This window comes from Octopus bimaculoides, chromosome 2 (genome assembly GCF_001194135.2).
Source record: "Octopus bimaculoides isolate UCB-OBI-ISO-001 chromosome 2, ASM119413v2, whole genome shotgun sequence".
Classification (NCBI taxonomy): domain Eukaryota; kingdom Metazoa; phylum Mollusca; class Cephalopoda; order Octopoda; family Octopodidae; genus Octopus; species Octopus bimaculoides.
In genome coordinates this window covers 94,328,437-94,338,480 of record NC_068982.1, presented here as the reverse complement: position 1 = coordinate 94,338,480, position 10,044 = coordinate 94,328,437, and the positions used below count along the sequence as shown (strand labels likewise).

Genomic DNA, 10,044 nt, shown 5'->3' with positions numbered 1-10,044 from the left:
TATATATATATATATATATATATATATATATATATATATATATATATATATATATATATATATATGTCTGTATATATAAATTTATCCACATTTTGTTTTTGTTTTACTTACATTTTATTATATATAGTTTTGTTTATGTTATCTGTTATCTATTAACCAACCATTACAAAGTCATGGTCTTTCAAAACAATAGATGACCAATCAGATTATGGGACTGACCGTAACCTCCTCCCCACTTCCCGTAGGATTTAATCTACTCGATAAATAAAAAAATAACGGAAAATAATAAAGTATCTTGATTAATACCCGGAAATTTCTTTCTTTTAGTATCAACTAATATCACAGGTATTAATATAAACTCTAACCCACTTATAGTGGACCTTTGTTTAAAACCCTCAACAGAAAACATATCGAATGTTTATATGAATATATATATATATTTGTGTATAATTATTATAAGTATATTAAAAGAAAAATACGAACTATTGAAAAGATCCTCCCTTCTCAACACATGTAATATGTATGTACAAATGGTTATGCTTGTACGTAAATATATGTGTATGTATGCATACGTGTGTATGTATGTATATGTATATATATTTATGTATTCCTCATTTATATACCTTTTTAATTCCTACATAACTACAATAATCTTAAGATATATTGTTTTTATATTCCATTATTATTTCTCTTTTGGTAACTATCTCCTTCCTCTGCTTATACTTTATCTAATGAGAATAATATAATACATTTGATAATAATAATAATTGATTCCTTGGTATGCATATACATATACATATGAATATAGAAATATAGAAATATGTGTGCATGTGTTTATGTATGTTTATGTCTACGTATGTATATGTATGTGTGTATATGTGTATGTATTTGTATTTATAACTTAACCTTATGAACTTTCTAAACTCTCCGACGAAGCCCAGATACACATCAAAGTACCTAAATCTTATCTACCAAATACTTCAGTTCACTGAATGAATATAAGTAGATTGGGGTACTTTGGCCTCTTAGCTGAAACAGCTGTAATATATTATCCTATCTTTTGTGATCTACGTTATATATTTTAATAATTACTGATATTTTTATATATTGTATATGTAAAGCATATTAAGCTATACATGTATGTATATTGTTATAATGGTTTTTTAGAAAAATAAATAGACATAATATAATGTCTAAAATTTGATGAATACCACCTCTTGATCCCTCCATTTTCTTATTGCTATGTTTATATATATATATATATATATGTGTGTGTGTGTGTGTGTGTGTGTGTGTGTGTGTGTGTGTGTGTGTGTGTGTGTGTAAGTAAATCAGCAATAACTACAGTAGAATGTTTCGTAGTTGTACAAGTCATTGCTGTCATTTCAATGCTGTTGATGTCTTCTTTTCTCGGGAATGTTTTAGTAATTAGTAATCTTTTCGTAATTAATTTTCTTGTTTTTCTGTTAATTTTCTTTAATGAATTTGTTCACCGTCCTCTTAATTTCATTAACACTATTTTTTTTATTTCTTGTATACAAAATCTTTCTAAACCATTCATACTATTCTTAGTATGTAGTAATATATTGTATAATCTTTCTCTTCCAATGTTAGAATTTTGTATCTTGTCTAGTTGATGTGCCGTAGGGCAATCGGCGGACAAGAGCAACATACGCTTAAATGAGGGAAAATTAGAACTCATGCACTTTGGAAAAAAGAGTGCATTCAAACAACCGCATTTTCTTCCTTCAGAGAACTACTCACAGCATACAATAATATCAGAGACCTAAATATTCTGTATTCTGCCTCATTGCATGGTTCAAGGCGTATTTGGTGAAGAGGCATTGATCTTGTACCGCAATCGAGAGTCCTTAAGTCCCAGCTCTGATTCTTGAAGTCTGTTTCAATATAATTCCGTCCTATTTCTTTTTAAACATTGGACAAGTAAGGACCTTTTTGCCGTTGCTTTAGTATGGCACTTTGTAGACTCCTTCATAGTTTAGGTTTCAGCGTTTTCATAATGCTCGTTATCGTTTTTCATCTTTCCTCACGGCTGCCTCTTACTAAAACAACGGCTTTTTATTTGTTGCTTTCTTTCGTAATAGAAAACAGTTTTACATGTGTTCGTGTTTTGCAACTATTTGATCATTTTTGAATGACTTTCAAGTGTTTCTTGCTAAATATTCTTTTAGTTCTATAATCGATATTTTATAATAGTTTTCTAGTTGCGTAAGGTTCCTAATTCCCTGTATTAATGGTAAGTATAATCTTACTCTGTTAGATTTTAGGTGGAATATTCTAAATGCAGACATTATTTTACTTTTTATTATTTTCTGTCTCGTCTCTCCATTTCATTTAGCTACAGTTAAAAACATTATAACTTACTTATTACTGTAAGAGCTTGTCTATTAATATCTATTTCCGTATTCATTGCTTTTAACTCCATTTCAAGTAATAATTTGTGTGTATAATATTTCTTTCTAACATTTTCTTTCATTTCTGTTTTGTAGTCTGTCTAATTCACTAATTCTTATGTATTTGTTCGCCTGTGTTTGGTCTAAATCTGTTGTTTCTTCATTGTCTTTGATACTTTCATGCGAGTTTCTACTACATCAACAGGTGCACCTCTGTGTTCCTGGGGTGTGCGAAGCATTGTTTTGTAGGGCTGTAGACTAGTCATTCTATACTGCATCAGTTGCAACAGTTTTACATGACTTTGTGATTGTTGTCTCTGGTGTTGTGTCAGTTATTTCTTTGTGATTTGAAATATGTACGGTGTATGCCTTGCCCTTTCGTTGAGTGGCGAAGGTGTTTTGTATTCGTTGTATGATTGATGTTATGTGTTGCAGTTACTGAGTAGAATTGATTGAGTGTATTGTTGATATTGATTACCTTTATAATTTGCAACAGTCTAAGTATCATGCTAATGAATCTGTAATATACTGTCTTGAACTTACCTTCCATTTATGTGTGTTTTACACTGCCTAGCTCATTGACTCATATGTAACTTAATATTAGTATTCCTAATTAATTTCTTCCTCCCTTCAGTGTTGCTTTGCTGCATTTATCTAAACCGAATCTCAATAAATTGTTCTGATAAATCAATGTAGTTTCTGCTGTAGGGCTTTTAGATTTTTATCATTTACACCATACAGCTGGAGGTCATCAATATACGAAAGATGGATGATTATCTTACCATAACATCTGATCTTGAGTTCAGTCAGTTTTAGCATGTTGGTTCAAGATGTCCGCGCTTTACAGAAAGAGAGAAGAGAGTTTATTTAGAGTATTTCTTTCTTGATGGAAATGTTTATATTCTTATAATTATTTGCTTTACCTGTATTGGCAAAATTGTCTTCCTTCTATTCATGACATGTTTCGTGTATCTTCTTATTAACATTTCTATTTTACTCTTGAATAGTGTTTCCATGATGAACATGTTCTGGTAATAGGGTTCTGCTAGTCAATTCATGTCATACGCAGACTCGTTTTTCTTCTGCAACCTTTGCTGTTTTTAACTGTCTTTATTGCAGGGCCCTCTGATTTTCAGAAATGAGGTAGTTCTTCCACAAGTTTATTGTGTCTGTGCTCTGTTGTAAGGTTTTTAGTATTGATTATTACGTAAGTTTTTCTGGGTACGTCATCTTGGAAATTGAAGATTGGTTTAAACTTGAGAATTAGTATAGTTTTCCCAGCAGATTATGTGCTTCTGTTATAAATTTTAAAATCTTTTCGAATTAGAATTTTACTACTACTACTACTACTGATGATGATGATGATGATGATGATGATGATGATGATGATGATGATGATGATGATGATGGTGATGATGATGGTGATGGTAGTGGTGGTGGTGGTGGTAATAATAATAATAATAATAATAATGACGATAGTAACTGGAGCAAAGTTAGCATCTCAAGACGGTTGCAATACCAGTGATTGGGGGAGCGCTTGAAATGACCAATAAAGGAACTAAAAATTAGTTCAGAACGCTACCTGGATTACCATTCATGCAGGGAGCGCAAAAGATAGTATTAAGAGTTAACTGCAAACGTAAACAGACCATATATGAAAAGAAAGAATGAGGACAGAGGATTAACTAGTATAGACCATTGTATAAGGAGTGAAAGGGAAACGCTTGCCGAGTATTTAATAAAGAGTGACGAAGGTCTGCTGCAATATACCGGATCCCATATTATTATTGATATTTTTAAATGCTATATGAAGAACGATGATGATAATGAAAATCACTGTGCTTATGGAGGCGATTCATTGCAAGCACGTTATATATATATATATATATATATATATATATATATATATATATATATAAACATATGTATGTAAGAAGAGAGAGATGGGATCTCAATAGCAACTCTCATGGGAACCCTATGAACACAACAATGAAAGAATTAACGGTGAAAATGGAGATTTAGCCGATCATGGTGAAGGATTCCCACCTGGCAGTCCGAAACCGTCCGCATCAGGGACAGTGATCGGACTTCGAACGGTCGTTATGTCACAACAGATCACATACACGGTGTTCACAAAAACAGACATAAGTAGACGAAGGTAGAGTACGGTACACTTATTCAATGTCATGAAAAAGCAAAGCTGGAAAGAAGCCGCGCAGTAGGCCGACGTATCTTGAAATTTTGGATGGAAAGGACATGTCTCCAATATCAGAAAATAGACTAATGAACCAAGTGAGAGTGAAGGGTTACTTAACTGGAATAGAAATATCTCGGATTAGTGAGAGTCTGAGAGACCCTGCGGATGGGCTACAAAGGATCGTCGGTTTTCGAAACATAAGTAGGAGTTGAAAGCAGAGAGAAGAATAGACAGGAGGAACAGGGAAATGGGGATCTGGCGGTTAACGATGACGAACAGGAACGTTATGCAGTGAACCCTGCTATTGTGGTGGGTGGACATGCAGGGGAAATGAACCACCTAGATAATGAATTGCTAGATATTCAAAGACGACTCACCGACTTGATGAATGCTCCAGAAGAAAAAAATCCCCATCAATATGAGAAGAGTAGATAGGAGTATAATAAATTAAGTAACACGAAATATAAATACTGTCATAGCATAAATCCAGACGGGGGACATAGCACAAGCAAAGAATCTTCTCTGAGCTATTGCACTACTTGTTGAGGAGAAATTACAACTTTAGAGAACAAAAATGATAGAGCAAAAGAATCTTGGTGGAAACAACGCATTGAAAGAGACATAATGCGAGCAAGGCAAAATCTAGGAAAAAAGACCGACAGAGAAAAATTAGAGAAGAAATATAACATACGGTAGAACGGGTTTGATGAGCAGTTAAAACAGAAGATCATGGCAAAAGGCTAGATCAGAAGATTTATGAACAGAAATAAGCAGTTCGAGAATAGATTATTTAAAAATAACCCGAAGCAAATCTTCCAAACGTTAGAAAGAGACAATGAGGAAATTGTTGCTTCTGACTCAAATCAAGCCTAGGAATTTTGTGCAGATTATGGGGAAATAATGTGGTGCATAAAAGGGATGCAATGTGAATAGGAACTAACAAGACAGAATTACAAGGAGAAAAGAAACAAAGGAATATTGTAATAAGCACAGGCAGTGTGAAGGAACAAGTGGGTTAAGTGCCTAACTGGAAATCTCCCGGACCAGATGAGATTCATGGCTTCTGGCTGAAGAGATGCCACGCGGTGCATGACAGATTAGCAGCCCAATTGAATGAATGTGTCCAGAAAGATACAGTAACCACGTGGATGGTGAATGGGAGGACAACACTTATAATGAAAGATAGAAGAATGGAGAATATTGTGGGAAACTACCGTCCCAAAGCATGCCTAAACATAATCTGGAAGATACCCACTGGAATATGTGCGGCAAAGACATAGACTTTCCTGACACAGGAAGAATTTCTACCAAGGGAACAAAAAGAATGTAGGAAAAGTTCTCAGGGTACTAAGGATCACATGATGATCGATAAAACTATTCTGAGGCATTGTAAAAAACATCATGCAAACTTGTCTATGGCTTGGATTGACTTTAAGGCGGCACATCATATGATGCTTCATTATTGGATCGTTGAATGGCTGCAGATGTTTGGTGTTGCTGACAACATCAGAAATTTTCTGATGTATAGCATGAAAGAGTGGAAAGCAAAATTATACTCAAGAATGTTATTCCTTGGAGAAGTTAATATTAAAAGGGGTATCTTCCAAGGTGACTCGTTTTCTCAGTTATTATTTGTAATTACACTAATACCCATAACAATGACACTTAGGAAAGTTAAGACGGGTTACCGATTTGGGAAGAAAAGTCCATCATTGGACCAAATTTGTTTATGGATTACCTAAAATTGTTTGGGAAATTTGAAAAACAGATAGATTCCTTAACCAAAACAGTCCAGAGGTGTGGTAGAGACATCGGAATTTGGGATTACCAATTGCTCAGTACTTAATAGGAAAAGAGAGAAGACAGCATCCTGCAGAGGATTGCGCTTACCATCAAGAGAAACCGTGAGTGAACCAGACGGCAGTGGGTATAGATATTTAGGGATTTTAGAGCTGGATGACATTCTACACAGAGAAATGAAAGTCAAGGTCAGCGAGGCGTATCAAAAAGGAGTGATGATGGTGTTGAAATTCAACCTGGATGCCAAAGATTTGATTACCGCAATGAATATCTGGGCAGTTGCGGTGGTCAGATATAGTGTGTCCATCCTCGAATGGATTTAGGAGGAAATATCAACACTGGATAGAAGGACGAGAAAGTTGGTGACACTGCATTGGGTGCGGGGTGCTACACCCAAAGCAAACGAAAACAGACTGTGTATGCAAAGAATGGTTGCAGAGTACTAATTAGTATAGACCATTGTATAAAGAGTAAAAGGAGACGCTTGCCGAGTATTTGATAAATAGTGATGACAGCGTGCAGCAATATGCCGCGAAAGATATGGGTGTAAATGCAACTGAAATGATGGGCAAGGAAGAGTTTAACCAAAGAGCTGAGAAGAAGAGAAAAGACGACCTTCTTGAAATGACAATGCATGGACCGTTTCAAAGGAATATGCAGGACGTTAAGTATAAAAAAGCATCGTAGGCATGGCTTGAGCGAGGGATGGTTCGAAGCGTACTACCGAAAGCCTGATAATTGTTGCTCAAGACCAGTCTTTCGCTACCAATTCAGTGAAGTATAACATCTATAAAACTTCTGACACCCAGAAATGCAGACTCTGTGGAAAGAGTGTGGATAATGTGACTGACTTGCTAAGTGGATGTGTGGATAACGTGTGGGTAATGTGACTCACTTGCTAAGCGTTGCACAAAAGAATACAAGCGCCGCCACGATAAAGTACATGTGTACTTTCATTGACTCTTATGCCGTAAATACCAATCTGAATTAACAGAGAACTGGTATGAGCATGTACAATGTAAAGTTATGCAGGGGAAGGAAAAGTAACGATACCCTAGGACTATGATTTCTAGACGGATCATGTAATTGAACAACGTCAGCCGGATATTGTCATATTGAATAAGGGAGACGAATTATGTCAGATCATTGATGTAGCTATACCAAATGACGTGAATGTTGTGAGTAAAGAGGTTGAAAAATCACCAAGCACTCCGAATTCAAAGTGAAAATAGCAAGACTGCATGGAATGCGAGAGGGTAATTTAAAAGTGATACCAGTGGTGATCGGAGAGTTGCGCTCAATCCCCTTGAAACTTCAAGACTCCTTTAGGCAACTGTAAATCCCATGCAAGATTGATGTCCTTAGGAGCCTTATTAGGCACAGCGCACATCTTAAGGAAAATATTATCTGTCTGAGGTCCTTGTTGTGACTTGACAGATGACTAAAGACCGACACTGTGTTACGAATGAATAATAATGATGAGAATGATAAAAATAACAATTGACTCTGAATGATGGACGGGAACATAAACTGAGAGAGAAAATCTCTAACTATTGCGGCTCAGGAACAAGCCCTTAGAACAAACCTGATAAAGGCAAAGATTGACAAAACTCAGACAGACAGCAAACACAGAATCTGCAGGAAAGCAGAGGAAAAAAAATCAATCACCCTTTTCGTGAGTTCAGCGTACTAGCCGAAAAGGAATATAAACGCAAATATGACTGTAGGCAAAAGTGAGAATTGGAATGTTAGCCGAGTGTGCCCCTTCAAAACAACAGAAAAGTGATATTAACACGAAACAGAGGCAATGACAGAAAATTAGAATTACAAAATCTTGTAGGATTTCTCCATATATACTCACGATATTATTGAAGCAAGAAGGTTAGATATGATCACAAAGGATAACATAAACAGTGTAATATCATAGGTTTGATGATTATCAGGATCTAGCCAGAGTCCTGAGGAGACTCTTGAAGACCAAGACAACAATTATTCCTGTAGTAATTGGTGCTCTTGACACAACACCCAAAAGGCTATCTAAAAGACTGAAAAAGATTGAATTTCAAACTTTCACTATCGACCTGTAAAGTACTATCCTATATTCTGAAAGAATCCTATAGAAGATTCTTGAGACCTGGGGAAACTTGTTGTCACCAAACATCAAGATAAAATACATGCTAACTAAATTAGTAAGTACTGGCATAATAATAATATATTCTGCTCTAGAAATGAGAAACCATCGTTTTGCTTTTCTCTTCAAATCTCATTTTATTTAAGCCATACTAAAGAAATTTACTACTAGGTATTTGCTGAAAGAGAAGCTTCCTTCGATATTTAGGGATGGTAACAGAAGCAAAAGAATTTTGTTTTCCTAACTTTTAAAATTATATTCAAACAGACTACAGTTTCATATCCAAAGTGACAAATAATTATCCAGTAGCTACAATCAACACAAAATCAAACACACGACTAAACGTTCCAGAAGATGAAGAAAATGAACAGAGTAGAGAACAAATAATTGAAGTGTTCCAAATGTCTCAAAGACTCACGTAAGTTATTTGGAAAGCAACGATAATAACAACAAAAATAGCACTAACAACTCTTTAGAGATATAAATACAGCGATCCGTTCATATAGTATCAATATGAAAACAAACTTTCCTGTAATACAAACTTAAATGATAGTATCTTTTAGACCTATCACGCAGTTAAAAGGGAAAAAAGGAGATAGGAGAATTTTGTAAAAACTATAAGTATTTTTTTGCCACAGTTGATAATCCATGTGAGAACGAAGAAAAGTATTATTCATTTCTGCTAACAAAATTAGGCAGCAGACTGACATTTTCCTCATATTAGGTTGTACAAATCTTTCAGGATATAACGGAAGAAATTATTTCAATTGAAGAATACAAAAGCTATGGTATTATCGACTGTATCATTAAAACTGAAGACGCAACCAAAACACAAGCTGAAATTATCAGATTGTACATTAGTTCCTCAATACATAAACGAAAGGAGAAAACCACAAGAGTCACAATAACAAGTATTTGATAATACGTTTACTCATAGATGGTAATGACTTTTGTAACGTAATAGAGGGTGATCAGTGTGGTACAAGATGTTCAACGTGCAATGAAGATATACTGATGATAAATTTCAAACACTCAACGAAAATGTACATAGAAAAAAAGAAAAGCATTGTAGAAAAACTAGTCATCATAAAACAACACACATAGATGTGGGGGAATAATTGCTTCTAAATGAGAACAATAACCTTTCTCGTGAAGAAATAACGAACAAAATATGGAGATCAAAGCTGAACTAAGATTCACCTTTCTTTGAAAACCAAGCAATTAATTAATACGCAAAGTTACGCTTCTATAGTGTCACAAGCGGTCCTAAAAATTTTAAATAACTCAATAGCCATCAGTTTCAGAATAGAGACAATGACCAAAAGATAGATTACAGTGAAATTAAGATTATGACGTTATACAGAAATTTAAAAAAAAGTATTATATATATATATATATATATATATATATATATTAATAGTAATGGTAAGACAACAAAAGAATAAAAGAGACCTCGAAATTATGTAAATAGAGGAATTTATTTGTAATATAATATGTGACAA

General features: G+C 34.5%; 1 protein-coding gene across 1 annotated transcript in view; it reads left to right on the top strand.

The window, feature by feature from the left end:
- The window catches only part of LOC106883370 (uncharacterized), a 232,528-nt gene that overhangs the window by 47,428 nt on the left and 175,056 nt on the right, over window positions 1-10,044 (top strand). The window lies entirely within an intron of this gene.